This window comes from Carcharodon carcharias, chromosome 22 (genome assembly GCF_017639515.1).
Source record: "Carcharodon carcharias isolate sCarCar2 chromosome 22, sCarCar2.pri, whole genome shotgun sequence".
Classification (NCBI taxonomy): domain Eukaryota; kingdom Metazoa; phylum Chordata; class Chondrichthyes; order Lamniformes; family Lamnidae; genus Carcharodon; species Carcharodon carcharias.
This window is the reverse complement of record NC_054488.1, coordinates 31,388,283-31,414,923: the sequence shown is the minus strand read 5'-3', so window position 1 is coordinate 31,414,923 and position 26,641 is coordinate 31,388,283. Positions and strand designations below refer to the sequence as shown.

General features: G+C 45.0%; 1 protein-coding gene and 1 non-coding gene across 4 annotated transcripts in view; one reads left to right on the top strand and one right to left on the bottom strand.

Moving 5' to 3' along the window:
• usp43a (ubiquitin specific peptidase 43a) overlaps positions 1–26,641 on the top strand; it is a 603,671-nt gene that overhangs the window by 437,303 nt on the left and 139,727 nt on the right. The gene's annotated exons all lie outside the window — the stretch shown is intronic.
• LOC121293987 lies at positions 15,152–15,253 on the bottom strand. Its single transcript, XR_005946670.1, has one exon. It is a non-coding gene; the product is annotated as a U6 spliceosomal RNA (small nuclear RNA).

Below are 26,641 nucleotides of genomic sequence, written 5' to 3'. Positions count from 1 at the left end.
AAGACTGCAACCCTCGAGCGCCCTTTGGACGCCGTGGAGGCTGCTGTGATGTCCTCTACCCCTGCTCTGACCACAGGAGGGGCAGCAACATTACCACTCTGGCTTGGTAGGCGATGGCAGTGGTGATCAGTTCCAATAATCTTTTAAGTGAAACCAATTAAACCAAATCAACAAAATTGGGATAAATCAGGCACAGCCCCTAATTCAGGTCAGCTGTAAAACCACGAACAAAATTTAAAGGAACCTTACAAACTTTAAATCAAAATGTGATTAAAGGGGTCAACAAAACACCCCAGTCCCCGCGGTGCCCACCGAGCACGGAAGGCCTCGAGCGTGCCAGCAGACACCGCGTGCTCCCTCTCCAGGGATATCCAGCAGCGAACGTAGCCGCGGAAAAGGGACAAACAATCGGGCGGGACTCCCCCGTCGTTCGCCCGCTGCCTGGACTTGTTAATAGCCAACTTGGCCAGGCCCAGGAGCAGGTTCACGAGGAGGTCCTCCTCCTTCCCGACCCCCTTCCGCACCGGGTGCCCATAGATCAGGAGCGTGGGGCTGAAGTGCAAACAAAACATCAATAAAAGATTTTTCAAGTAACTAAAAAGGGAGTGCAGCCTACAACACCCTATATATGCATGGTCCACGGACTCCACAAGACCGCAAAAAGGGCATGTGTCCTGAGAGTCCATGAACCTATGCATTCTCCTATTATAGGGGACTGCTGCATGCAACACCCTCCAACCCAGGTCCCCGATAGAAAGGGGGAGGACACCTCTGTAGAGGGCCTCCCATTGGGGGCCTCCGCCGCCGGATGGCAACAAGGCACGCCAGGGCGTGTCCGGGCAGCGGACAAGGGCGAGAAAATGGAAGATGTGCAGCAGCAGTCCATACAAAAAGCTCCTCATTGCCGTGCCAATAGGCACAGAGGGCGTGTCCCCGAGGCGGCTCATACTGCGGGGCGCCAGCACCCGAGGGAGGGTTCGGGGCTTGGGGCCAATGTGGAATTCCGTCCGAACAGGGGAATGTTCAGACGGAAGACCACCGCGCACCTGGGCCACCTCAAGACCCAAAATAACATCGGGTCCGAGCACGACCGTTCTCAGGTCTTGGATGGCATCGGCTGCGACCTGGACACTCACAGACGTGCGACGCGCCAACTGCGGGAGCATCTAGCCCAGTTCTCCGCCACCCAGCACGTCCCCGATTCTGGTCACTCCTGCAGCCACAGCCCTCCTCTCCGCCAACCACTGAAAAGGACGGAGGGGCGGATTCCTGAGCAGCGGCTCTCTGACAATAGCCGCTACTCCTGACGGGGGAGAGCTGCGTCGCGAGGCAACCTCTTTCCAGGCTTTGATCAGGTCCTGGTAAAAGACGGGCAACGCCTGCAAAGAGCCACCGAGGCCCAGCTGTCCTATAAACAGGAGCTGCACGTCATAATTCAGGCCGTGCACCTGACAGAAGAAATACCATCTGGGAGGAGGCTCGACGTAAAGGTATCGCTGCGGGGTCTGAAGGCGGAAAGTCGCCACCTGTGTGCGTAGGCACACTAGCGCCTGACCACCCTCCCTAAGCGGGAGACTCAGAACCTCAGCAGTGACCCAGTGCAATCTTTTGTCCCAGAAGAAGTCGACTAACAATTTCTGGATTCTTGTGACAAAGTCCGGGGGAGGGGTCGTGATCAGTTCCAATGCTGCACAGAAGTGATTGGCCATCTAATGTAGAAAGAGGATGAATGATCTCATCCGTGTAGCCAGGATATGGCAGCCACCTCATCACTCTAAACTCACACACTCAAGCCCATCACACGTTCACTCACATCTTACTCACTGCCAGCTCCAGGGTATCACCATCCCTTCTCACACACATACCCTCACATGACCATGTGGCCTCATCTACTCTGGAGACTGCCTCCTCAGCCCCCACCAGCCCCGCATCATCGCCGCCCTCACCATCCCCGCGTCACCAGTTCTTTTAATGTTCATGTAACATTGGGTCCCCTGACCCAAATGGTGCCATTGTTAAGGGAGGTGTTTACATTTGAGGGAACTTCGATTTTTAAAAATAATTCACAGAGGCAAAGTTCTGATGAAAGGACATCCAAAGCCAGAGTTTTTTTTTTGCAAGTAAAATGTTGAAGCTTGGGCTGCTCATCGATGTGAAAGAAAGGCCCATTTCTTAATTCAAGCTGATTTCAATTCTCAAGCTTCAGGTGCACCAGCTGTAGGTGAGACACCGAGCCATTGAAGTCTGTGAGTGAGAGGTACAGTATTTGCTACTGTGCGCAAGTGCAGTAAAATTGCTTTCCTTGTCTCAGTTCTTGTTCAGGTGAAAAATACAGGGTGTACCCTGCAAGAGGCTGACTCCCTTCTTTAAGTCCACAGCAAGTGAGGTATAGGGGCCATTTTAAACTCAGAGAGCCATTTGTAGCAGGTGAGACAAGAGGAGCCATCTTAAAGTCCGTTATTTCAATCTTGTAATTTAGTGCTGCAGTCCCTTGGAGTCACTTTTAAATGTGAGCCAAAAACATCCAGCCAGTAGTGGTAGTGTGCCTGCTGCTGCAAAGAAAGAGCAAGGAAAAGCTATCAGCCGAGCAGTCAAATTGGATGTTTAAAACGTCTTGAGGCTGGAGAATGAGTAGTTGATATTGCGGGAGTGCTTGGACTACCCCCCTACGACAGTGAGAACAATAAATAGTAATAGTAACACTGACAAAATTAAACAAAGGGCAGAATTTTTTGATTTTATGCCTGACCCACTCGAATGTAAAATAGCACGTTGTGACATCGGGTGAGTGTCTCGACATCATTGTACACTCACGTGATATTATGGTCGGTGGGCATTGAGTGGGAGTCGGAGCCGCACCAGCCGTCAATTACGAGGCCAGTTAAGGCCATTAAAAAAGGTAATAAAGCTGTATTTTATGTCGACTGTGCGATTTCGCGCTCATTTCACGGGGAAAATGGGCAGGCGGGCAGCCAATAATTTGCTATACCTCATCCAAGGGAGGGATCAAAAGAGTCAGTAGCATTACCAGTGTGAGTAGTGTGCAGTTTTGGAGATGATTTGCTGCTGGTTGCTTATTGGTACTTGACAGCTTCATCTCTGTTCAGGGCTTCATTGTTAGCATTTCCCGACTTCGTTTCAGGACTTATTGGTGTCTCCAAGGCCCCTGGAGGATTAAGACCGTGTGGACCTTTCCAGGTATCAGAGAGCCTTCCCTTCCCCTGGTAATGGGGATTGTGGTCTCCGGTGGTGGCACCTTCTCTGAGGAGGAAGAGAGGGACAGAAGAGAGAAGAAGCCACGTGTCCATATGCAGCTTCCAGGGAGGGACTTGTGGGAGGAGAGGTGCAAGCTCAAGGGGTGCAGGGCCAGCAGGTAGTCCTAGGCAGAAGGGGCCACATAAGATGCCACTATCCTGCTGGCAGGGTTTACTGGCAGCGATGCAGCTACCTCAATATGTCTGAGGTGCAATGCTGAAGGAGGCTCCACCTCTCAAGGGAGACCATGACCTCCATTTGCCAGGTGATTGAGCCTGAGATCAGCTCCAACCCCATGCCAGTGGAGCTGCAGGTCACAGTGGTCCTCAACTTCTATGTCCCTGGCTCTTTCCAGGGCTCAATGGGGGATCTGTGTGGAGTCTCCCAATCAGCTGTCCATAGTTGTGTCAAACTGGTAACAGAAGCTCTGTTCAGGCTGGTACTGACCTTTATTCTTTACCGTACGGACGAGGTCAGCCAAGCTTAGTGAGCCAGAGGCTTTGCAGTGATTGCTGGGTTCCCCCACATCCAGGGTGCAATCGAATGCATACATGTGGCTATCAAGGCACCAGTGGGTCAGCCGGGTGCCTTCATCAACATTCCATTCCATGAACGTGCAGATAGTGTGTGACCACAGGACGCAGATTGTGCAAGTCTGTGCAAGGTACCCGACAGCTCCCATGATGCTTACACCAGAGACATTCCCAGGTGCAGTAGCTCTTCAGTGCTCCAGCCCGGCTGGATGGATGGCTGCTGGGTGACAAGAGCTATCCGTTGAAGAGGTGGCTCACGATGCCTCTCTGCCACCCAAGAACAGAGGCAGAGCAGCGTTACAATAGGAGTTATGCCCACAGGTGCGGTGGTAGAGAGGACCATAGGTCTTCTCAAGATGCGCTTCCAATGCTTGGACCATTCAGGGGGTGCACTATAATACCATACAGAACAGATGTCACTGATAGTGGTTGCATGCTGCATTCTCCACAGTCTGGCACTGGCAAGAGGGACCCATTGGAGGAAGAGAATCTTGACGCAGCTGCACAGGATGATGAATCCAGTAGTGATAAATCCAGAAGAGGAGCACGGTAAGGAGAATGCTGAGGACATGGTAACCTCAGTAACCTCGAGGGAGGCAGGGATACCAGGGATGCCTTGTCCAATGCTGCTTCAGCTAGGCTACTAAAGATCTGCCTCTACCTCATGCCAGGGCTCCGCCTCCATCCCAGATGCCTGAAATGACCCTTTTATATGCATCCAAAGTCCACCCAATGCCTGTGCAATAAAGTATCGAGCCACTCACGTCCAGCATTAAATATTAGCATACCATGCACCAGAAAGGAAAAAAAGTGAAGCATACTCAGGCCATCAGCACCAAAGTAAATTTAATTTCATTGTCACATTACTATTACTGGCGTTGATGTCCACACCAGCAGACATTAAACCAACCATAAATGAACAGAAAATCACCCATGAACCGTCCCTCTTATGCTTAGGTTTATGAGTGCTACATCTTGGTGCCTCCCCACCCCTCGCTGGAACCGGCATTGGAGACAGCCTGCTGACTCTGCTGTCTTCCTGGCCTTGATGACCTTGGCGGGCATCCTCTGGGCAGTGGAGCCTGTGCTGGCCCCGCCTGGGAGGGAGTGGCCAGTGCCACGGTTGGCATCTCCCCGTCATCACAACCTTGTCAGATGCCACAGTCACTGGCAGAGGGGCGGAGGAGCTGCTGCTGTCATCCGGAGTCCCCTGAGAGGAGCCCACAGAGACAAGCAGCCTGTGTGCCAATGTGAGGGCACTTTGGACCTCCCTGCTCACCATTGAAAGACGGGCACCTAGCTGGAATACTGGGTGCCTCATCCATCTCCCACACCGACAGTGACCACCTGAGATCATTGTGTGTGAGGGTTTGCATGTCTTAGCGCAACCCCAGGAATTCCTTGTTCTGTTCCTGGAGCTGCCTTTCCATGAGAGTTGCCACTTTCTCAACGGAGGAGGCAGAGCGCTCAGCCACAATAGTCAACGCAGTGCTGAAGCCCCGAATGGACTCCTCCATAATGGAGACTGTGGCACGGATACCCTCATGGATCTCCACCAGAGATCCCACACATCCCGTTGGACATCCAGCATCTGCTGCCTAATGGATTACTCCAGAGGCTCATCACCTGTCTTCAACTGAGCATCTTCCTGGTCCCCATCAATCCTCCGACTGCCAGCTCTCTGGGCACTCTCTGCCTCCGCCTGCACCTCAAGCGAGTGTGAAGTGCCCTCACCAATGTGCACCAAGATACTAGCTGCCGATCTAATGGTCCACCGAGGTGCTGGTATCTGCGCTGGTGCCTGGTTCAGAGAGTGGGCGTGACAAAGGTGCAAATGAAGCCAGTGGCCCTTCGGAGTACAGAGACTGAGTGCATGCTGGTTAATTTAAAAGGGAGAAGAAGGACATATCATTAGTTAAAGTCATTGCACCGTATCATGCCAGGCACCCTGGTGAGACAATGGAGATTTGCATCATGGCGCCATCGTCTTCCAATGATCAATGGGGACTCCAGGTTTGAGGCTCCCATCAATGAAGAGACTACACTAGGATGGTTGCATAATCTGAAATTCTCACCCCTCTGCACTGCGCTCTTACATTCATCTGGCACCCCCGCAGCTCCACGTCCGGTTGCACATACTAGCGTCCCGCTCGAACCTGCTGAGCAGCAGCAGACTGGGCGGGCCTCTTGCCTGTATGTGACCTCTCTGCTTGGTTATGGCCTGTCTTTTGAAAGGATAGAGGAGCATTGATTAGTCCACTCTCAACCTGCAGCACCATTGCAGCCTGGCCAGCCCCAGCTGGGGAACACTTTGCAGGGCACATCCGAATTGTGGCTCTTGAGCCGCAAGGCACTCAGCCCAAGCAGCCAGGGCTCACCCCTTTTGCCAGCTCCAGTGTCACTGACAGTTGGCACTCAGACCTTAGTGTCCCTGAGGTCCACATCAGACAGCCAACCTTAACATTTCTGCACACTGATCCATGCCAACATGGTACTCATCCTTCCTGAGCCCAGCAGGTTATTGAACCTCTTCCATCATTGCACCTATGTGTGCTGCACCATGAATACCTTGTGATATGAAGGGAGCCATTGAAGAAAGTGTCTACTCATCAAAACAAGCTTCTAATGGTGATGTGATGGGGCTTTTTTTGGAAACATATGTCACAGGGAACATATATTTCGAAAGAAGAGAAGACGGTGCCAGGATTTAAAGCTGCCAAAGATTGCCTGACTGTTCTGCTTGGTGGAAATACTGCAGGAGATTTTAAGTTTAAGCCCTTAATGGTACACCAGTCCGAGACAGCACAGGCATTGAGGGGTTATTCCAAGGGACATCTGTGTGTCATTTGGCGTTCAAATAAGAAAGCCTAGATAACAGGTGCATTCTTTCAAGAATGGTTCTCTCTGTATGCCATCCCTGTCTGGAGAGCATATTCCACCATAGAAAATCTCACCTTCAGGATATTGCTGTTCTTGGATAATTGCCCAGGTTATTTTGTCAGCTTTGATGAATTGTCTGAAAATGTGAAGGTGATTTTGCTGCCACCCAACATGACTTCATTACTCTAGCCCATGGATCAGGGAGCAATTGCAGCATTCAAGGCTTACTCCCTATACTGCACCATCTCCCAGCTCATCAAGACAACAGGAGGTGAGAATGTGCCAACAGTCAGGGAATTTTGGAGTGGCTACAGCATCCTGAAGGGCATTGATAATATCGTTGATTCATGGCAAGAAGTCAGGTCATTGTGCCTGAATGGTGTGTTGCAGAAATTATGGCTCGAGTGTGACAGTGGCCAAGGAGAATCTCTCAATGCTGTCCAATGTTCAGCATGAAGTTATCACCTTGGCAAGGAATGCTGGCATTGATGACATGGTTGAGGCTGACATGGTGCAATTGCGTGCATCCCAAGGAGAGGAATTGTCCAATGAAGACTTATTGCAGCTAGAGAGTCAACAAGCTGAGGAGGAAGACCACATGGAAACGCTACTCCTCGAGTTTTGTCAACAAAATGACTGTCAAGAGTCCCCCAGCTCCTAGAAGAGGCAATCAAAGATATCACGGAGGATGACCCAAACAGAGAGTGCAGTGCCAAAGTGAACAGGGGAATCAATGATTTCATGACTGCTACAGAGAGATACATACGACCATACTCGTATGTTCTTCGTATGTTTGTAACAATGGTTACATGAACTGCTACAAAGAGGTCTACTGAGAGAGGCAAAAGAAAGCCTCCAACAGTCCTTGGATAAATTTTTCAAAGTAGTTGACGATCCTGGCCCTTCATTCCATTAGGTCCTTCAGGACCTGGCCATTACACACTGCCTTCAGTTCAAAACCAAAACCACTCCAATTTCAGTCATTGAGCTTCTAAGAAGGAGTAGAGCAGGATCGCAAAACTTAAGGTCATGTGAGCAGCTAAAAGCAGTGTCTATAAAAGATCCTCCAAACCCAGTGGCAAGAAAGGCAGTGCAACAGCCAGGTCACCTCCGCCCACCCCCCCCCCCCCCCCCCCCCCCCCCCCCCCACACACACACACACACACACACACACACACACACACACACACGGGCCAACATGCCCAGCATCAGGGCTCAAAATCACTCAAAGCCATCTCCACTGAAACGCTTTAAGAGAAATCCTCAAAGCAGCCCTGAAGAGATAAAATATCTCGCCAACTCATAATGACCGAACAACATGTGAGAAGGTTCGTTTGGGAAGGCACCGAACAACAGAGACTTCACTGGGGACACGCAGAGGCTAAGTGAAGTCAGTGGAGTGCAAAAAGCTCCAGGCAACTCATCTAACTGACCCTCCAAGCAACACCTGCCCCAATCTGGAGATTGCGCATTGGATTTATCAGCCATCTCAGTACCCATCGAACTGGAGTGGAAGCAAGTCATTCCTGAACCAGAGGGACTGCCTCAGAAGACACATTGACTGGTGAATGTCATCTAACTTGAATTTATACTGTATTTTTTATATTTATGATTTATTTTATTTTGTAAGTAATTTCAGCTAGGAATGCGCAGCACAGTGCAGCGTATGCACGGTACAGTATTTCAACCTGTACATTGTTTTTTCTGGGTGAAAAATGTCTGAAGGAACCTAATTTCAACTTTAACATTGATTCCTTTGCCAACGTATGATTCACTTAAAAGCTGTTTCACTTAAAGTCATGATTTTCAGGAACACGACCACCACTTTAAGTGAGGACTCACTGTAATTAAGGAGGATGAGAAAGATGTATACTATGTAATTTATATGACAAAGCTGCCATTTATAAAATGGGACATTTTCCTCAAATGGCAGGATATAGATTAATGGGTTGAAATTCAAGTGCATCAGAGTTAATATGGCAACACTTTGAATTACATGTGCTTAAACATACTGCTAAAGTGTAAATAAACATTACCGAGGTAGGTGTTGTAGGAATGGTGAATATATTCCTTGGATGTGAATCCCTGAGATTGGAAACTTTATTATAAACTAACACAACCCAGTTCAGAACTTGCATTTTGAGAATTATGCTATGTAATTGCATTTTCAATTATCCTTTCTAGCTGTGTTGCATTGTTTAAAAGATATATGGCTTTCTTGCTTTGAGAATGCCTGGAGCATTGGCTCAAAGTGAATCACTGTGAATGCTATTCAGGGTATGCTTTCAGCAAATCCCATATTATTGATTTTTCTGTTCCTGTTCACCACTTTAAGTCTTTGTTTTTTCTAGAGTATTACTGAAATTTTTTTGAAATCACTTTCAAATTCCTCTCTGAACTGAGTTCCTTTGATTTCTCAGCTTCTTATCCCCCACAAGTGTCTTCCTGTTTTGAAAACGATCTACTTTTGTTATTGAGTCTTTTTCAGTCTGTGAATGCACTGCCATGCCTAAACATCAAAGTAATACATAACAACCTGGTTTAGCTCACACCTCTTTCGGAATATGGGCTGTGCTATTATCCTTAATTTAAAGTATGCTTAGATAGTCAATGGATTATTGATGGCTTCCTGTACTGCCAAAAAGGCTGCATTCCTGTAGTATACAACTATGGTTAGCTGGTTCCATCTTGCCAACCTGCCAATTTTAACTTTGGGTTATAGTCTATTAAATGCTGCCCTCTGCTGGCTATCCAAAAGATGTTTTCACAGGAAACCCAAAGAAATGGCTTTGGCAATTGGGCTGGGATTTTGGGGGTGGAACTGGAAATTCCCATCAAAGTCTTTGGGCCGTCTCGCCAGATTTCCTGTCCCACCCTATCCCTGCGTTGACCTGGGAGTGGCTTCTAAGAGGCCTTCCAGGGTCATAAACATTTATAAACAAAAGAATGGTCAATGTATTTGACTCTTATTATGACTGTTTTTTCTGGACTTGAACTGCTGTTTACTTGGTCTGTATTTTAACACAGAAAATGTCCTACCCTTTTAAGAATTCCAAATAACAAGTTTTTTGAAACCCTATTTTATCTAGTGGGGTTGGTTCCTACTTTTTTCTTAATTATAAATTCAGGGGATATGAGCGTCACTAGTAAGATCAGTAATTGTTGCATACACCAAATTTCCCTTGAGAAGATGGTGGTGAGCCACCTTCTTGAACCGCTGCAGTAGGTACTCCCACAGTGTTGATAGGAAAGGTTCTAGGTTTTTGACCCAGTGATGGAACAATATTGTTATTCATTTACTAAGTCAGGATGGTGTGTAACTTGGAGGGGAACTTGTAAATAGCGGTGTTCCCTCGTGTCCGCTGCCCTTATCCTTCTAGGTGATAGAGGTTACAGGTTTGGAAGGTGCTGGTTACATATAATATAATATTGTTGTTATGTCATTCCCAGTCACCGCCTTGCTGTTGCTGCTCCTGACTCAGTGGAAAATGCTGGCCCTGTGGCCACCACAAAACCCATTTCTCTCCCAATCCCTCACCACCACCGTTGGCCTCCCTCACTGTTCCAAGCCCTCATTTCCCAGTCTCTATCTCTCTGCCCTGAGTTTCCATTTCCTAGTCACCCCATTCAGAGACCTCCCCATTCCAGGCCAATAGTTTTTAATAAGTTTCAAAGTATAAATAAAATGTTTATGTTTTCTCAGTGAGCAAAATGGTTTTCCAGCCTGCCAAATGTTTGAAATGGTTCGTGTAACTTGACTATTTTGGGTTTTTTTCTTTGAATGATTATTGTGACACCTCCTTATAAGTATGTATACTGTAGGACTGAGTGCTGCTCTTAGTAGGAAGCCTTGCTTCCTTGGGGTTGAGGTGACATTCAGATCAGCCATGGCAGAGCAGGTTCAAGGGGCCGAGTGGCCCACTCCTGCTCCTACTTCATATGTTCGTATGTTGCTGGGTGAGTGTTCACTTGAAGAATTGGGCCTGGAAGTCTGCAGGCCGCATTTCATGTGAAGCATTACAGATATTTTTTGGAAGGCTGTGCTGCCATCCAGTGTGAGCCTCAAGTAACTTGCAAATATATAGAAAAAGATTTCTGGGTAAAACGATTTGTGAGCAACTCGAGCTGTTATCACCAGTACTGTAATATGCTTTGTATATATTCTGATTTTGGTATATTATAACCATTATCCATGCCCTTTCACCTAAACACACATGAATCGAATAGTGTGAGATGGCCATAGGCTGGTGAATTTGAATTTCCCTTTGAATTCCCTTTCCACTTAGTGAGAATTAATTCTACCATTAAATCACGGTTAATTAAAATTTAGGTTTCTGATTCAGTGGACTGAGTCATCAAGTTCCAGTTAGGCCTTAAATTGTGAAAGAAATTTTTAGCATCTAATTTGATCACTGTTGAATCAATACCAGCAGTGCCAATGACTGTTAGTGTTTAAATTTCTTCAGCTCTTTAAATGTTGATTTTAGAACGGTAATTGAGATTTCGCTACTCATGAGGCAGCCAGCTGCCATTCTGAGTTCAAATTCCATATGAACGATGTTTTGCTGTGCACATAAAGCTTTTGGGCAGTCACTTAAATGTTTTTAATTAACAGTGATTGGTTTTTACTCTCAGAATGGTGATGTATAACAGAAGGACACTGAAGAATAAGAAATTAAGGGTGTATTTTTCACTGGTAGATATACGTGTTGGGATTCATATAGCCCCACGTATTCTAAGACTGATCTTATCAGCAATCTTGTAAATAGGGCCCTAGCCACCTTGCAAGCTTGGTACAGAAATAGAGCACATCAAAGCTATCCCATGGGACAATGGCTATCCTAATCCAAGGTTCCTATCCTATCCAAGGCTATCCTTGGAAGGGGATGGGATCCTGAGAGGGGGTTCAGTAGGGGGAGATGGACAACCAAAATTAGAAAAGAGGGCAAGTGAATCTGGAAGGCATAGAAATTATAGGCCAGTTAAGGCACAAGGGAGTTTGGCAAGATTGGATGCTATTTATTTTAATGCAAGGTGTCTGATGAGTAAGGCAGATGAGTTGAGGGCACAAATGAACGCATGGAAGTATATTGTCCTTGCTGTCACAGAGACATGGTTGAGAGAGGGGCAGGATTGGCAGCTCAGTATTCCAGGATGTAGGGTCTTCAGGCGAGACAGAGAAGAGGGTACAAGAGTTATCGCAATGTTGATCAAGGAATCAATTACAGCAGTAAGGAGGGATGACATCTTAGAAGTTCTCTCAAATGAAGCCATATGGGGTAGAACTGAAAAACTAAAAAGGAGCTGGAAGCGTACAATAGGCTCCCAAACAGTCAGAGAGAAATAGAAGAGCAGATATTAGGCAAATTTCAGAGAAGTGTAAAAATAATAGCGGGGGATGTTTTTCTTCAGCTCATATCTCTCCCTGAGACACACAAAAATTCTAATCTAAGCTTACTATTACTTCAACTTCAGAGCAAACACATGAGTTCCCTAAACTCAGTTTCCCACCAGGCTTGCAAGATTTCTTATTAGCGAGATTAGACCTTCTGCCTGCGCTCTCATGATATACGCACACTAACTGACTGCCTATATGTATTTCCCTGTCTCTGTGTCTCTGGACCCCTGCACCAGAGAACAGCACAGTTTTTTTTCTACTTTGTTCTTTTAGCTTCCTAAACTACTAACTCTTTGGTAACCCATCACTTCAAGAGTTGTAAATCCCTTTTAAAAATGCATGTATACAAACAGGGTCCCAGACTTTCCGGTACCTAGCTCACACAGACCTCTAAATGGAACTAAAACCAAGTTTCACTTTCTTAACACCCAAATACAAAATATAAATTAAACCTAAAGATATGCATTGTTCCTAACACCTTACCGTAGAAAAAAAAATGAAAAGGTATCTTTAGGAAGCGTTTTTATTTTCTATTACAATCTTCTCTTATCGTTATCTCTACTTAGACAGATTTTACTCCAGCAGTAACAATGTACTTACATCAAATAAACAAGGACTTTTCCAGATACATTATATTCTTTCTAGACAAGTTTATATTGATCACGACATTCTGGTTCCTCCATATTTGCTCTGCTATGATAATTGTCTCACCTGCTACATGAATGATTTTTAAATTGTACGGCTGCAGCATCAACCTCCAACGAAACAGTCTCACATTCTTGGTATGAAACGTGCTAAAAAGGTTAAAGGATTATGGTCTGCATAAATAACAGGCTCTGCAGAGTTGTTGGATATGTAGACTTCAAAATGTTGTCGAGCCAACACTAAACTCTCTTTTTCCACAGTTGATTGTTTCTGTTGACAAGAACGTAGCTTTCAAGAAAAGTAATTGACTGGCCATTCGATCCCCATCTCATTCTCCTGCAATAAAACTGCACCAACACCTACGTTGCTGGCATGAACAGCCAGTTTAGATGACTTAGCATAATTTGACACTGCTACAACCAGGGCAGTAGTCAGTATGGCTTTCAAGCTGTCAAAGGCACTTTGACACTCCTCTGCCCACTCAAATGTCTTGCCTTTCTTTAACAAGCTTGTCAGGGGAGCTACTACAGTGCTAAAATTCAGAACAACTTCCAATAAGATCCACTCATACCTAAACACCATAGACTCACTCACTTTATCTTAGGCACTGGAAAATCCAAGATAACCCTAATTTTTGCTTCTCTAGGTGCCACTTGGCCTTTCCCACTGTGACCCCCAAATAAGACACTTTTGCTTTGGCAAATTCACTTTTTGCCAAATTTATGACCAAATTGGCTCTTTGAAACTGATCAAACAGTTCATTCAAATCATTAAAATCCAGCTGCGTGCACACCTTTCAGTGCCTCCAGCTCATGACTGCTGCAAAGAAGACATGGTCCTGAAAGGCAAAAAGACTGCAACCCCCAGATTCAATGACGTGTCCCTTGAGCACCTTTCAGATGCAGTGGAGGCTAGCTGTGATGTTCTCTACCCCCCACTCTGGCCGCAGGATGGGCAGCAACCTCACCAATCCAGCTTGGGAGGCAGTGTCAGCACCACGCCCTTCAAAAGGATGCAAGTGCTGCAAGAGGATGAATGATCTCCTCCGTTCTGCCAGGGTAAGTCACTCCTTCTCATCACTCTCAACTCACTCACTCACAAACCCATCACACATCCACAGGGCCATCACTCAGTGCCAGTTCAAGGGACATCACTCTCTTACACAATCTTCATTGTCCTCACTCCATCCTTGGGACCACTCACCACCCACACATGCCAGGCATACTTATCATCTGGCCTGGCAGGCATCCTGCTTACACCATCTCCATCTCTACTCATGCAGGACAAGTTGGCACACAACAAGAGGGAGAGGTCACAGAATGGTGGAGGAATGCCTCAAATCAAGGTCCTCACAGAATTTGAAAACCGAGCCATCCGGCAGGTCAGTGATGATCTGGACTGGTCCTGTGCTGACGGTGAGGTCGGCGCTGCTCTACCAAGTGAGGACCCAGCAATGCAACATCCATCAAACAACCATGCTGTGAGCGATGTGTCCTGGGAAACAGCCGAGGGAGAACATGACCCAGGGCCTCCAAACATGCCCTGAAGAAACCTCCTGAAGAGGAAGGCACCCTCCTTGAAGTCCCATCACAGCGCTCACCCACACCCTCCACCAGCGCAGAGACATACACCCCGGTGGAACCTAGCATTAGAATAGCCACGGGATCACAATCTGGTGTGCACATCGCACTGTCTGATTCACAGCAGGCGGTGGCAGAGACTTCCCAGGTTTCTGGCACTCGGAGGACCGCTGGAGGCCAGAATATTGCTGAGTCTGAGTCGGATGATGAGTCTCTGGACTCGGTCATGTCACCGTTTCTGGAGTTGCAAAGACAAGCTCAGGGACATCAGGAAGGGATGTCCGCCGCACTCCTCAGATTGCAAGGCTCAATGGAGGAGTCGGTCTGCCTTCAGGATGAGATGATAGCGCCAGTGTACCAACGCAGCGAGGTCAACATTGGTTAGATGGCAGCCGCCATGGAGACCTTGGTCTAGGACACTGCTCCTCCACTGCTCCGTGAGCTCAACTTCATTGTTGAAGCCATAGTTGGCCTCCAACAGTGTGTACACAAGAGGGGTGCAAGGCAGCTCGATCTGACTCCTAAGGAGTCAGCCAGGGGCCCTTGGACACCCACAGGGAGGAGGATCAGCAGGTGCACACTCCGGGGCCATCCACCCAGGTGACTCCGGGAGTGTCCAGCCCATCCAAATCCCCTCTTCCCCTGACTTCAGCAGTCCCAGATTCACAGACTGAGGAGGGTGCCACTGCCACACAGCAGGACCCCAAAAGCAGTCCCGGGCCTGCCAAGTCTAGGCCCTCCAGAGGATGCCCGCCAAGATCATCACAGACAGTCAGCAGGCTACCTCCACCTCCACTGTGGATGGCCAGGGAGCACCGAGACATAGCAGCAGGGTTAGGAAAGTTAAGAAGATATAAGTCTTAATTATGGAACGCTTCACGAATTTGCGTGTCATCCTTGCACAGGAGCCATGCTAATCTTCTCTGTATCGTTTCAATTTTAGTAGTTAAGAAGATATAGTTGCAACGCCCTGCAATCTGGGCAAATCCAATTGCTCTGGCTGTCCTGGTCCTGGGCGAAATGCATAAAGCTGTGTGCCCTCGCAAAGATGGCATCCATGATCTCATGGATACATTTCTGGTGGAAGCTTGTGATATCCGACAGATGTCATCTGTGGAGCCCTGTAAAGAGCCTCTGGTATCGAAATTGAGTGCCGTGGTCACTTTCACAGCCACTGGCAGTGGATGCCCTCCATGTCTCCATGTCGCCAAACCCTGCAGATGTGACCAACCAGTTCCCTAGCCATGCTCAGTCTTCAGCAACACTGTTTTTTGGTCTTCTGCAAGAATGGAAGGCGGCATCTATAGGCCCTGGATTTAGCCAGACACCAACCGGTGAGGGCTCGCTGTGGCACTTCGGTGGCATGTGCAGGAGCCCCAACTGCCTCTTCTTCCAAACAGTGTTGCTCCTCCCTCTGCGCAGCCAGGTGCCTCAGTCGCTCTCTTCTCAGCCATCTTCGCTCTCTGTATGCCATAAGGCATCCAACTAGGTCACCAGGCTCCATGATCCTGATGTACACCTCCTACAAGATGAAAGAGACGTGCGGGTTAGCATGGGTGTGCTAAGAAATTGTCTTAGTTAAGCCTGAAGGCCCCTTAACATATCCCAGAGAGTGCTGGCCATCACTTGGATGACCAGAGTTTAGTGTGCTGCATGGCTGCCTGAAACCCCACCCACCTCCACCCCACTCCACCTGACCGGTTGGCGGCAGCCTTGCCCATTGGACTGTATGCTGTGCACTCAGCTCAGGCACAGGCATTCTCCTAACCTGCACTGCAAGTCTGCACTGTTAGCTTGAACCATGGGGAGGCTGGTCCAAACTGGGATGATGACATTGCAAGGGGCTCCACCAGTGACTGCTCCATGGCCGCTTTAGCAAGGAGATTATACAATGTGCCCAGTTGTCCAACTGTTCTGCAGTCCACTAAAATACTCATCAGTTTGCAGTCTGTGCCTGAGGGGTGAAAAACTCTGGAGCACTTGGTGGCAATTTCATGTCTCTGCATAGCTGAACTGGGCAGATAAGCTAGAGGCCCGACTCCAAGCATGTCTCAGCTGCAGAGGAATGGTCACTTTTCACAAGGTTCCCTAATGCGTGGCCGCTTCCCTTGCACACATCCCACCTCCCCCCACCCGACCCTCACATGCTTGTGCACTACTTTCAACCGCAGGGCAGCCCTTGCGCCCCCCTCCCCCCAATACGCCTGCCGAGTGCATGCCTTTTATAAGTTATTGCATGCCGACATGGGCAGATGTTCCAGCGTTGAGGGAGGGGCACGATTCTGATGAGCTTGGCTTATTAATGATATACTGTTGTATTACAATGAGGCTCCCAATGTCCGTTGGCAGGGAATGTGACCCGCCATCGACGGGCTGAGCGGACGATTGCAAACTGCTTTTATGGTGTCATGAAACTGATTTTTGGCCTTCCCACCATATTGTCCGCTCAACACTGAACACCCCTGACGCCAGCAGGCTTGGAAAATCCCGGCCATTGTCTTCAGCAACAAACTTTCAAGCTTTGGTATTTTTATCTGCTCTGGCTTTCATTGTTTATGGAGCAATTTTCAAATGCAATTTGGCCAATTCACACACTTTAGTTCATCTTTCATGGAAATTTGGCAGATAGGTCAAAGTGTAGTCTCTGAACTTTGGTTTATAATTTTTTCTTTAATTAATTAAGGGGTCCTCCCACCTCGTGCCCATATCTCAGATCAAAAGGACTGAATCCTGTGAACTCTTTAGGGACATCCATTATGGCAAACAGTCAAACTGGAATTCCTTTGTCCCAATCCTTAGGACATTCCTGACAATAGGCTTTAATCATGGTCTTTAAAGTTTCATACCACCTGTCTAATGCTTCTTGTGATTGTGAGTGATAAGCTGAAGATTTAAATTGTTTTGTTCCCAAACTATTCATTATTTCTCTAAATACGTGCGACATAAAATTTGAGCCTTGATCTGATTATATCTCCTTAGGTAATCCATACCTTGTAAAGAATTGAACTAACTTTTTCATTACCGATCTTGCCGTAATTTTCCCCAAAAGGCGCTGTCTCCGGAAATTTTGTTGAAACATCTGTAATTGTTAAAAGATACTGATTCCCACTTCTGGTTTTAGGTAGGGGTCCCACACAGCCTATTAAGACCCTGAAAATCAGTTCTTCAAAAGCTAGTATTGGAATTAAGGGTGCTGGTTAAATTGTTGATTGGAGTTTCCCTACTACGTGCCACGTATGGTATGTCTGCTGGATTTAACCTTGCCTTTATGCAATCCTAGCCAATAAAAATGTTTCAGTATTTTAGCCTGCATTTTTCCACTGCTTAAGTGACCTGCCATTGGAATTTCGTGAGCTACTCGTAAAATTTCCAGATGGAACTACTGCCTGACGAAGTACTGTCCATTTCTCATCGGCTGGTATTTGAGGTCTCCATATCCTCATTAGCACTTTGTCTTTTAAATAATAGCACTCAGGTATTGGTTCTGATTCAGTTGCTGAGTAAGCTGTTTGATACAGCTCTCCCAACAGGAAACAATCCAGGATGTTCCTCATGTAGCATCTTGGTTGTTTTCACTTCCACTGGTTGTCCTAACACCTTCAGTGAGGCTGATATTTTTGAACCAGCCAGGTCATTCCCAAAATAAAATTCTATAGGGATTTGATGCACTACTCCAACAGCAATTCTCCACTGACTAAGTCATTCTTTAATCCGACACTGTGTAATGGAACAAGTTTATAACCTCCATGTATGCTTCCAGTTAATATTTTTTCCTTTACTAGCCCCTCTGGAAGACTAATTTTATCATCAGTCAACATCAGCGACTAACTTGCTCCAGTGTCTCTCTATATCTTTATTGGCTTACCTCCTTGACTGGTAGAATAAGGGAATACATCTCCTCTATAAACAACATTTTTAAACCTTTCCACAATTTGTTTACTTATTTTGTTTGTGGAGTAAGAGAACACATCTCCCTTTGAGGTAAAACCCCCAGAGCCTCCACTAGCATGACTCTCTTTATCAATAATGCAGGAAGAATTTTCTTGACTATCCTGAGCCACATCGTCCTTCTTAGTAGGTTCTGGGTGAACACGTTTCAGCTGTACCACTTCTATGGTTTTAATACCCATTTTCTGGCACAACCTTTCCTGAGGATTTCTTAAACAACCCTACTAGTGCAATAGGTCTCCCATTCAATTTGCAGCAATTAGTTTTATTATGTCCAGTCTTATTACAATGGAAGCATATTATCTTCTTTACATCACTTTTAGATTCTAGCCTGTCTCCTTTATTATTTTGATGTCCTTCTATTTGCTTTTAGAACTAGTACCTTTTCCATCCCCAGATTTTCTATTCCTCTAGTTTCCTTGTTGATTCCCATATGACCATTTCCCCACATGTAACTGTCTTTGTGAGATATCATAGGTATCAGCCAAAACTGCCGCTTCTTGGATCTTTGATACTTGACACTCACCTAAATAAGTCTTGATGGTTGCTGAAATACTATTTCAGAGGTTTTCCCTCATGCTCTCAAAGGTTTTCTCTAACTTCAGTGATTGAAACCACTGATCCCATAACATTTATCGCTGCTCCTTCACTGTTGCACTGTGGGTGTACCTGCACCACATGAACTGCAGCGTTTCAAGAAGGCAGCTCACCACCACCTTCTCAAGGGCTACTAGGGATGGGCAATAAAGGCTGGCCCAGCCAGCGAAGCCCACATCCTGTGAATGAATAATTTAAAAAAAACATTATTTTTTCTACAATTTTTTTCGGATTAGATTTCTTTCTTACGGTCCTAAAATTGAATTGATAAGTTTCAGGGACAAAGCTCATCAGCATTGAGTTTTGCCCTTTTAGCTGCTTCATAGTCTGCAGACCGTTCCTCTGACAGACTAGTGTACACACTGAAAGCTGTATTTGACAGGACATTTTATAACATTAAGTCCAAGCATCTTTTGGCCGCTTCAACTTCGCAGCTATCTTTCAACTCCACCCTCTGTAAATTTCAGCACTAAATGAAGATTTTTGGTTGAATCGAATTCCTCAATGGTATCAGGATTATCCTCTGACTTACAATTTCATCTTTCTTCCATTATCCTAAGCTTTTCTCCAGCCAGGGTACGTTGTCTGATTTCGTTCTCTCTTTGAAACTCAAGCTCAAGCTTTCACATTTCCATGTCTTTTAATCTTTCTTTTTGTTTTTCTTTCTCTTACTCCAAGTCAAGCTTTTTCATTTCCATTCCTCATCCTTTTTCTTTTTCTCCTTTCTTTCTAATACAAGTTTTTTTTTCATTTCTCCTTCTCTTCCTCCAATTCAAGTTTTTTTCATCTCTTTCTCTTTCTCTATTTCAAGCTGCTTCATTTACAACTTAATTTTTGCTAACTTTAGCCGTGGCACATCAATTTCAGGTGTCTCCCATTTTAATTCTAAACACTGCATAATTACTTTGAGCATATCATCTTTACAAAATCCTGCTTATTCAATTTATCTGCTAACTCTCTCAGTTTAGCCTTAGTCAAGGATTTCAAATAATCTACTGATACATTTTCTATTCCTAGTAAAGTCTTAGCAACAGTCAAAGCCATTTTTGAATTCCAACATGTGTAATAAACTTCATAGCAATTTCTATTCCTATGCCCAGTATCTCCACATACTCGTTTCTTTAAGGATTCACAGATCCCACCGAAATTTGAGGATTTTTAATCCCGCAGGAGCCCCCACTTTATGATCCAAGTTGATGTGACTGGACAAGTCACATCCCAGAATGAAACCTGACTTGGTAGATCCTAACTTTGTTTCTTTTTGGGAAACCACAGAGATTGTTACTAAACACATTCACAAGTGTCTGCCATTATACTTTTAACACAAAGAATAAAATGTTTATTAAACAAGAAAAAATGAACTATATTACGCTAGACAAAAAGGTTGGAAAGATTCCAGTACAGATACCAGAAAATGATTCAAACCCACACTATTCCTTTTATCGCTGCAATCCTTACAGATACAGAGAATCCTTGAGGGTTTACCACTGTCTCAACTCTGAGGCTTCTTGCTTGGGTTAGCTCAGTTTTCTTCCGGTGGATTTCTGCGCATTCACTAGATGCTTTTCTACAGTGTTATCTCTCCCTGCAAAAACCCAGTCTAAATTCACTATTACTTTTATTTCAGAGAAAACACGAATCCCCTAAACTCAGATCCCCACCAGGCTTGCGAGATTTCTTATTCAAAAGATTGGACCTTTTGCCTGCGCTCTCTGATGTACACACACTAACTGACTGCCCTTGTGTTTCCCTGACTCTCTGGACCCTTGTCGCTAGGCAACAGCGCAGTTTTTTTTCTACCTTTTTAATTTCACCACGAATCCCTTCATAACCCATCTCTTCACTTCAAGGGCAGGATTTTACCGTCGGCAAGCGGGGGCCTGCTTGCCAACACGTAAAATGACGCGCGGTGACATCAGGTGGAACTCCCGACATCATCCCGCCCCATTTCAATTTTCAGGTAGGCGGGGGCGCAGCAAAATCAGCTGTGTGCCCGCCGACCTGTCAATGGCCAATTGAGGCCATTGACAGAGTCAATTAAGTAATTAAAGGACCTGCCCGTCCAACCTTAAGGTTAGCAGGCAGGCCAGGGGCCCCGGCAGGAATTAGAAAAAGCAGGAAACCTCATCCACTGGCGGGATGAGGTTTCATGTAGGTTTTGAAAAATTTTAATAAAGCTTTTGTAAAAATTATGGACATGTCCCAACTCATGTAACAATGTCACATGAGGGGACATGTTGGCGAAATTTTATTATTCTACTTTTAGCTTTTTTTACATTTAGAGCCAATCTCCCTGAGGCAGCATTTAGCCTCAAGGAGATGAGTGCGCCCTCTCGTGCGCATACGTGAAAGAGCCCACTCTCGATTTTGAGATGTCCCCCCCCGCCTGCACAGGAAGTACATGGTGCTTCTGTGCGGACGTCACGTTGGGCAGGCCTTAATTGGCCCGCTCATGTAAAATGGTGCTGCACCCCCAACAGGGGATGCCGATCGGAAGCATGCCTGTGTGTGCCCACCCTTCAACTTTGTCCCCGACGGGGGATGCTGATCGGAAGCGTGCCCGCCCTTCAACTTTGCCCCCGACGGGGGATGCTGATCGGAAGCGCGCCTGTGCGTGCCCGCCCTTCAACTTTGCCCCCACCGGGGGAAAAGTCCTGCCCTGAGAGTTGTACAACCTTATTAAAAATGCATCTATACAAATAGGGCTCCAGACTTCCTGGCACCCAACTCACGAAAATTTCTAAATTAAACTAAAACCAGGTTTCACCTTTATTAACGCCCAAATACAAAATATAAATGAAACTTAAAGCTATACATTGTTCCTAACATTAAAAATAAATAAAATCTAAAATTTAATTAGGGAATCTTGCAATGTCCTGCACTGGCCTGGCCTAATATCTCCTCCTTTGGTACCTTGGGGCATTTTACTCCATTAAAGATGATATATAAATGCAAGTTGTTGTTTGTAGCGGAGGAATGCATGATGGGTTTATGATGTCTAAAACTATTGAGGTTAAGTAACATTGTTATTCATGACAATGTGTGTTATGATCTCAGGCCAAGCATTTCTTTTCTTCACTTCCATTATCTTGCTTTGCAGGTGTTCTGTTTTTCAGTGTGAGTTAATCCCCCAGTCCGGTATTTGAATGAGAACCATATTCCCTAGCCCTTATCCTCACTGAATAAATTGTACAAACATATATCAATATTTTCACAACTGTCTATTTTATAAAGCAACCTAGAAACTGAAAACTCTGCATCCAGCTGCATTATCCAATGAAAAAAAATTGAAGGGCATTTCTTAACTAAAGCAATTGAGAATATGAACAGACTGTTGTTATCCATGAGCTATTTTTTTGAGTCCATTATGCCCTCTGCTTGCTAATTCATAGCATATAATGGATTAAAGAAAGAGGCAGTGATCTATAATGGTGGGACTCCTCCCCTTTTACACAGAATGTGCTTTCCTAGGGGACAGAGAGTTATGTGTGAGGGCTTTACTATAACATTCAAATAGCACAAGAGATGCATTGTAATGACTTCCACTTCAATATATACATATGGCTAGGTTTATACCATTTTGAGATTACACCCGTAAATAATGGGCACCTTAGGTTGCTCATTACTGAGCAAAGGATAAAGCAAGATGCTTTACAGCCCACACTGCACCACTTTTCTCCATTTTCTTTTCCTGCTGGCACTTAGATTCTCACTTGCCTTTGCAACATTTGGTGTAAATCCTCTGCCCTGCTCTTTTAATGACTGATCTATTTAATCTTCAAATTGTTGCAGGCAATAGTGGCACCACCAAAGGGTGGGATGTATGCAGGGCTTGGGCTTTTCCTTGTGGCACAAATGTTGCCTGCCATTTGTCAGCCCAGACGTGGACACTACACAAGTCCTGTTGTTGGTTGGCATGCGGTGCATCATTATTGGAAGAGTTGTAATTAGAGCTGAACATTGTAGAATCGTCAATGAACAGCAAAACCTGATATTGGTGGGAAGATCAACAGTGCAGCAGCCTGAGGATGATTGAATGCACTAATGCACTGTCATGAGTAACTCCGATAGAAATATTCTGGGACTCCTGAACAGTTGCATTTTGGTGTGCTATGTATAATTCCAGCAAATGAAGATTTTCCCCTTGAATTCCATTTTACTTCTTGGTGTTATCCTTGAATACTTTCTCGAGCTACTCTCGTCACTTCTCTGGCACTCAGCTCTTGTATCTTATCTGCATCAAGGCCGTGATAAGATTTGGTGCTAAGTAGTTCATCAGTGCATCAGTGAATAGATTATTGGTGAACAGGGACTGCTTGGTGGCTCTATTGATGACTCCCTTTGCCACCTTGAAAATTGGAAAGAGCCAGTTAGGGCACTAATTGCCCAATTATCCTTTTTGTCAAATTTTTTCCTTATGATAGAGTATACCTGGCAATTTTCCACATTGTTGGGTAGATGCCATTGTCATAGCTGCACTGAAGCAGCTTGGTTAGGGTGGCAGCTAATTCTGCTGCACGGGGTCTTCAGAGCTGTAGCCAGGATGTTGTCAAAGCTAATTTTCCACTCCAATCACCAGCATAAATGTGCATTTGGATATGTCAGTAAGAATGCAAACGGGCTGATTCATGAAGTTGAACACCATTAAAACATTCCTGTTCTGGTGATATTAGCATCCTTTATTTCAGTACATGAAAATCAGTCTCTCTAAGTTTAATCTTTTTATGTAACTTCTTAATGTTTTAATTCTTTCATAAACTGCTGCATTTCATTCTCTGTGTTTTGCAGTTTAATTTTACCCATTCTGAAATGCTGCCATGCCATGTAAGTTTTTACCACCCTTGAATTTCTTTTTTAAATCTTATTTCTTGCCATCGCTGATGCTAAACTCTCACATTCTGATTCTTGTGCAGCCACAACTAATGTGTAGCCAAGAACAGTCAATGTGAAGAAAAATAGCATCTGTAAAATAATTGTGGATTTATTATGTAAGTTACTGTCTATATTGATAATCATCACTCACTAGGGATCCTTGACTTTTAACATTTTGGTTATCTATTTTTTTTCATCCCCACCTCCCAGAATAGGTGAGGCTCTGAATTACCCCTTTCATTGCCTTTCCTCATGGTCTGCATTATAACCTGTGGTTTGTTGGTCATCCAGTCGCCTTCTTATTCTTCCGACCAAAATGGATAACCTCACACTTATCCACATTAAACTCCATCTGCTAAATTTTGGCCCATTCACCTAACCTGTCCATATCCATTTGTAAAATTCTTTTTTCTTCATTGCAACTTTCTTTCCCACCTATTTTGGTGTCATCTGCAAATTTAGCTATAGTACCGTCTATCCCTGAATCCAAGTCATTATTATAGATTGTATGTAGTTGAGGCCCAAGGACCGAACCCTGTGGCACCCCACTAGTTATAGCTTGCCATCCAGAAAAAGACCCATTTATCCCAACTCTGCTTTCTGTTGATTAGCCAATCTTCTATCCAAGCTAAGATATTACCCTATATATTAATGACTAAGGCAACCATGTTGCAAAAATTGTATCACTGCCTATGCAGATGGGAGGATATCAGCCACTCAGCGTGGTAGAGGCAATATTGGTTTGACATTTCTGTTTAAATGTAGGCTGAGGGGTTGGTGCTCAATGGAAACTGCTGCTCGATGCTTCAAATTTCTAAGTTGTTGCTTTTATATTGAAAATTTCAGCAGCCTTTAGTAGTATTTGGTGGCAAAATGGATCAGAAGTCACAAATCAGGAGCAGAATGGCTGCAACTGGTAGTCAGGTTGACCAGACATCATTTCTAGCTGTTATATGCATGAGAGGCAGCACAGTTAATGACTTCATATAAGTTTGCTTTTCCCAGGCCTAACTGGAAAATGGTACTTCTAGTGTTGTGCAACCAACCTGGTGCCAAAATTACACTGTTACCAGCATAAATCTTGCATCCACTATACAGGATGAGAGTATGCCCACTTCGAGGTAAGGAAGGACATTGCAATAACAGATGTGTGGTTTAGTGTCTTTCAAGGCATGTTGTATACAATGATTTTGCATACCTTGCAGATGTAAGCTATTTTACTAGAATTTTCTAGGGCCTGAAAATGGAACAATTAAACAGCGTTGAGTCATGAGAGGTAAAATAACAAGTTGGCTGAGTTGCTAAATCGCCTCCCTTCCACCCCTAACCATCACCAACACCATCATTAAAACTTTGAGAAACTTTTAATTGAGTACACTATGAACTTTCTAGTGTTGGCTGCATTCCTCACGCTACCTGAGTCTGTGCACAGAAAAGGTTGAGCGAGCAATTGAACTCTCCAGAACAAAATCTTCTTCCATTTACAAGTATAGTGTTGAGTTCTCCAGAGAGCGTTCCCTTTGGCACTAAATTTGAAACTTACCTTAATAATCTGCTGAAAATGTCACTTTCAACTTTATTTGTAAGGAACAAGCTTTCTGAGTAAAATTCTGCCATCCCATCAAAGGTGTTAACAATATTGAGGCTTTGCAGAGAAGACACTGAATTCTCTATCAGGTTTTTGTTGCATCTTTAGTGGCCTCCTATTGCTGATCACCGTTGATACAGAGAAAGTAGGCTTCAAACCCCAAAACATCTGGATTTGTCCTTTAGTTCAGTAGCTTTCGGCTATGAGCTGCAGGAGTCTTATTATCTGTCTCATACAACCTGATGCAATGACCCATAGTTCGGGGTGAAGCAAGAATGTTCATCACTGACCTTGAAGTAAGTCTGGCTGAGGGATGCAGCAGTCTCTCGGGCAAGAATTTCATCTCTCCTGCTGTGTAATGGTATTGCAACTAACTGCAGTGTTCTGTGTTGGGCAATCACATGTGAATGTCAGTAGTTGTCCAAGAAGCTAATCATATTAATGGATTTTTGCTGACATTCAATCAGAAAAAATAAAGCAGTAAAATAAAATCACCTTTAAAAATGTTCACATAGGGTAACTTAAACATTGGTGTACACGGGGTGAAGGTAGAATTTTTAAAAATTCTGAGGATACATTTTTTCAAAAAAATTTTTTTTTAATTTTAAAAATCTACCCATTAATCAGTTAATAGCACTCTATGATTATAAAAACACTTTTTCAGGTTGTTCTGTTCATCAAATCCTATTAATCACATCATAAAAACCCAGTCATACCTGTTGAACAAGGTGAAACTTTCAAAGGGGGAGTATGAAGGTTGAAAGTTTCACTGATTTCAATGATAGCTGGCTCGGTTGAGGGGGGGATGTGGGGGGCAGTGCGGATGTCGGGACGAGGGGGAGGTTTGTCTACAGCATAGCCCGTGTCGGAGCCCTGAGTGACAGATCACAGCGTCAGGATTTCCACGCTAATCTGCACAATCCTGACATCCTGACGCGTCAGTCTGTTTCGTAGGGGTACTGATGGTGAACTCTGACAGTTCGCTGTCAATTACCCCCATCCTCCAAACACCCACAAAATCCAAGCTATTGTGTTTTCATGCATTCCTTTTGATTCTGGAATGGAGCATTTAATGGTACCTGTTGTTCCTGGCGTGCTCTGTCTGTCTTGTACGTTAGCATCTTGCTCATAGTGTAAAGTGTGATTTGGGCGGCTGGCTTGATTCATGTTTTCACTTAATTTGTTTCATCTTAAATTTATTGACATAAGATTTGCCTTTTTGGATTATTGGTGCCCTACAGCTTTGGATTTGACAGTTGATCCTTGAATCTGCTTTGTGGCAGGATGTACACTGGGCTGGAGGCTTATATTTCTAAGTTCCCTCCTGTTTCATTGTATGAAAATG